Source organism: Beta vulgaris, chromosome 4 (assembly GCF_026745355.1).
Source record: "Beta vulgaris subsp. vulgaris cultivar EL10 chromosome 4, EL10.2, whole genome shotgun sequence".
Taxonomy (NCBI): Eukaryota; Viridiplantae; Streptophyta; class Magnoliopsida; order Caryophyllales; family Amaranthaceae; genus Beta; species Beta vulgaris.
The window spans coordinates 19,677,311-19,682,507 of NC_079205.1; positions in this window are offsets into that span (position 1 = coordinate 19,677,311).

Sequence of the window (5,197 nt, forward strand, 5' to 3'; positions counted from 1 at the left end):
AGAGCAACAAGACTGTTGTCAATGGCATGGCATTCGCTGCAGCAACCTTACCGGCAATGTCATCATGCTTCATCTTCCAAGTAACAATGTCTATACTTTTGAAGGTCGGGATGCTCTCTCCTTATATGGCATTTGTTTACTGCAAAGTCAGGGGATTACCTCCCTCTTTGAGCTAAAGCATCTGAAATATTTGGACCTCAGTGGGAATTTCTTTGCTAATCAACCCATTCCTGAATCCATTGATTCTCTCACCAATTTAGAGCACCTCAATTTATCATATTCTAGCTTTATCGGTAGAATTCCTGAGACTGATATCAGTCTTGTGCATTAGGACGGAATTTGGAACTGTACCTTTCCAATTGTTGCCACCAACAATACTTGTAACAAAACTCTTGAAGAAAACTCTTTCATTCATTTTGATGCACACATCCCCTGTGATTCATGTCGTGAGTGAAAAGAACTCATAGCCACGGGATTTTTCAACTTGTGCCACGATTTTTTTCGTGGCACAAGTAGTTATTTGTTGTAGTGTGGGATTTTGACCTACAACATAAACAACTAAAGCATCCTCCCAGTTCTTCATTTGAGAATCCACATCTTTCTTATCCAGTTTAGCAACCAAATCACCATTAACAACAACCGGAGCTACAAAATTCAACCCCATACCTTTTTTCAGAGATACGTGACTGGCTTGTGAAGCTTTTCCATCGTAGCTGAGCTTCATCCAAGTGAGATTTCTCCACAACCTCTGGTTGTTGCTCAATAGTTACTGTTTCATTGATTTTCTCCACCGTGTCACCTAAAGCCTGAGTTTTTGGAATAATATCAACCATCTCCGAACATCCCGGCGTCGACGAGCTACTCGCCTGCCCGAAAGTATACTTTTTTCGTCCCATACCAACCGGAGGTGCAGGTTAGAAAAACACCTAAACATGCGCCAACAGAGGGTTTTAGGAGAGGGTTTTTTTCTAATAGTTTATTATTAATTGGTTTATTTTTGTATATTGAAGAGAGAGTTTGGAATAGAAGAGGATGAGAAGAAGAAACGAGATGTCTTGACTACATGTGATAAGCGGTGGAGAGATTTCAAGTCAAGATTGGTGACTAGATGGATCACGAAAACGAGGAAGGGGCCTAACAATGATAGGCAACCGTACGAGATGTATCCTTTCATCACACGAGAGATCTGGGACAAGTTTGTAGAAAAATGTAACTCTAAGGAGTTCCAGGTATGTAATATATACGTTACAATCATATGAAATTATATTATCATTAGGTTCTTTAATATTGACTAGTTACTAAATCCTATATTAGGATAGAAGTGAAAAGGCAAGAATCTCTCTGGCTGCTAACAAGCATCCTCATTTTTTGGGTCAAAAATCATATGCGGAGATGATTCCCATTTGGAAACGCAAAGGGTATATCCCTTCATCCTATACAACATCATCTGTTGACTCCTCTACATCATCAGTGATATCCTCCTTGCCGGATCGGACATTGCTGTGGCTTCTCGCGAGATCGAAAAAAGATAAGGATGGAAATTTCTTCTTTCCTAATGAAGAAACACAAAAGATAAAAGAGTCACATTGTAAGCATTGTTCAAAGTTTATAACGTTTTTCTTGTCTACTTACTCGTCTTCTACTAATCATATGATTTTTTTTTAACTTGAACGCAGGATGATTGGAAAAAGAAAGAAAGTGAAGGAGAGTTTGTTCCAAGTCGGATGGATGATGCTCTATCACGTGCTCAGCAGAGGAAAGACCGACCTGGGCGTGTGTTAACAGCTGGGCGTAGCATTGGGATTACATTTGTTTGGGAGATCCTGATCGGAGTAGTACTGCTCGCAAGGGTAGGGGCATGGATGATGAGGAAATTGAGGCTTAGAGGCTAGAGTAAGCCAAAAAGCTAGAGAACATACAATGGAAGAGATGAACTCAAAGATATATGCATTAGTTCAAGAAAGGTTCATGGCTTTTGCGGCGCAGTTAGGTATTCAAGTACCAACTCCTTCCACTCCAATCGTTCCTAGTAGTTGTCAATCGGGGGGAAATGATCCATTTATGGACTTGCAGGTATATTTTCATTTTATATATGTTCTAATTATTATATTATGCTACTAAAACACTTAATTGATGACATTATTCTCTCATTAGATGTTAAGAGTCAAGTTCCATGTCGCTTGGCAATAACGGATGTCTCGGAACCGATCATTGTAGCTGAGGGTACCGTTCATCCACGACAGAAGTCATCGTCACACTCTACGACCGCTGTGAAAGTGAGTGTTGATGATTTTTATGCGGATTATGCAGATGCTCCACTTCCACTCCCTACTCCATTCAGCACGAAACTCAGTCAAGCTGAGGGTTATGCTCTAGTATAATAAGAAATCTAAATGTATATACTTAGAAATCTTGAATTATATATACCAAATAATCTTTATTTTATATATAATATGAATTAAAAAGAAGTCGATTTGAATTAGGAACGTATACCTAAAGAAGGTGCGACGAAGAAGAAGAAAAAGAAAATAATTGCTAATGATCCTTGCACGGATTAGTCTGCACATAGACATGTAGATCCATTGATTTACTTGTCACTTGAGGATATGTTTGATTGTGTCAAAAATATGCATCAAATGTTTGGCAACAAACCCGCAGATGAGCCTTTTAGCATCGAAGTTATTCGGAGTTCCTACTTCAACTATACTACTGATCATACATTGTTTCTCTCCCGACAAGATGTTTTCCAACTTCTGACGGGAGAATGGCTTAATGTATCCATTTTCCAAATATTTATGATGTGAGATTTCTCAAACTCTAAACTAATCAAAATTGATAGGGAAATCCCCACTAGTAACCCTATAATACGGAACATTTGCAATGGTATACCATTTTTCTTTTGGGTTTCAAAAATAACCCTATACATAGTAATATTATTCAACCGTGACATTAATGATGGTTACACCGTTAATTCAATCGTTTATATTATTTGTTTACCTAACCCAGGTTAACCCCAACCCCCAACCACCACCCTTCCCACTGATATTCCACCGAACCACCATTGTTCCACCCCTCCACATGAACCCCACTCCACTTGAACACCACCCACCACCATTGTTCGACCCCCTAAAACTAAAGACTCTCCGAAATTCCAACCTAGATAGCCTTGAAACAACTACCTACCAATCCAAAGCCCACTCCAATCCCCAAAAATACCATTTAAATAATCGAAACCCCCATATCAACAAGATAAAGGAGGAAATAATCAGGGGCGGAGTGAAGCAGATAGAGGAGGAAGGAAGACTCGGGCAAGAGATAGAGGGGCATAACACCAACACCGATAAGCCACGGTCACAACAAGAGCAATGCAACAACAGTAGGAGCAACAACGTGAAGGGGCAGAGAATAGAGTGACAGTGAAGATTTGGGGAGGCAACAACTAATAGAAAGAGAGATGAGAAAAGAAGTCACGCGGAGGCAGGGAGTGATAAGGAGAAAGAGAAAGTCATCGGAAGGGAGAAAGTGACGGGAGTATAGTGTTTTCAGTGGAAGAGTGGTGGTCGGTGGGGATTCAGTGGGTTAGGTAGTGGTTTGGGGTTAACTTGGATTAGGATAGTAAATAGGTTTGACGGTCTAAGTAATGGTTTAACCATCATTAATGTCACGGTTGTATAATATTAATAAGTATAGGGTTATTTTTGAAACTCAAAAGAAAAGCGATTTACCATTGAAAATGTTCCATAGTAAAGGGTTACCAGTGGGAATTTCCCAAATTGATATTTATTAATATTATTGTTCATCTAACTATAAATATTTGGAGTGTAGGTACTTGTCAGATGAGAATGAGGTGAATGGAGATTCAAATATTGGTTTCATGTGTGCTAGTTTGATTTCGGAGACCATGCTACGCACTGAACCAGATGCCGCGACCAACTACATGGCAAGGTCAATGAAAGTCTATTGACAAATGAGATACATCATGTGTCCGTATATTGAAAAGTATGTTAGTTAAACTAATTTTTACTTTGTTTTATCTTTATATATGAACTTTTAGTTAAAATATATGTTGAACATCACATTTTGTTGCATGCTTTAGGGAACATTGGATTCTTCTCGTCCTTTCTCTATGCAAAAAAACCGTATATGTATTTGATTCGCTTAGGAGAGATAGATCCTTAGCTATCAAGAACCCGATGCATACGTAAGTTAATAATTCTTATAATTCTTACATGTATTTTATGACATTTTAATTTTTTTTTTTTTGGCAATTCAAAGTTGTTATTAATAACCAAAAAAAGTGTTACAAGAATAATCCAAGCCTAGGCTACACCTGCCAATAGGCTACACAAGGAGACATGCACCAACAAGCTAATACAAAAGCAACTTTCTATCTTCCTTAGAACAGTTACAAGCAGTTCTAAACATAATTTCTTTAACTAGGACAGAAGGAGGAACAAGATTATTATTGAAAATCTTGTTATTCCTTTGAAGCCAAATACCATAGATTGTCTCTGTTAGTAGCTTTGTATATAATTTGCTCTGCCTGCTGCTACTATGAGCTCTTCATGGAATGGGATAGTCTGATACTGCCATCTGAGTTTTGCATGAATTTCCTTCCAGACTGCCATAGAATAGCCACATTGGAAGAATAAATGTGGAACAGATTCAGCAGCAGCATTACACATTGTACAAGTAACTGAACAAGGGATCCCCCATTTGCACAACCTGTCTGCAGTAGCTACTCTATTTTGTAACACCATCCAAAGCAAAAACTTGCTCTTTGGGCTAGCAGTGTTGTTACACACCAATCTTCTCCATTGTACTTTCTCAAAAGTACCTAAGAGCAACTTATAAGCCTTTTTAATGCAATACTTCCCATTATGCATAACTGCATTCCACCCTCCCACAGTTTGTAGGAGCTCTCTTGACTTGATGATCTTTTTCAGCTGCCATGACATGTTGCTCTTAGGAGCTATAGAATACACATCCATCCTTCTCATATAATAAGCATTAATCCATTGCACCCAAATCTTATCTGTTTTAAAAGAAATAGCCCATAGTAGCTTTAAGATAGCAGATTTGTTCCAGATCTCCATATTAATTAGATTCCATCCCCCTGCTGACTTAGGTTTGTAAAATTGATCCCAAGCAATTGGAGCTTTCTTAGAATCCAAGGTTTTACCTGTCCATAAGAACT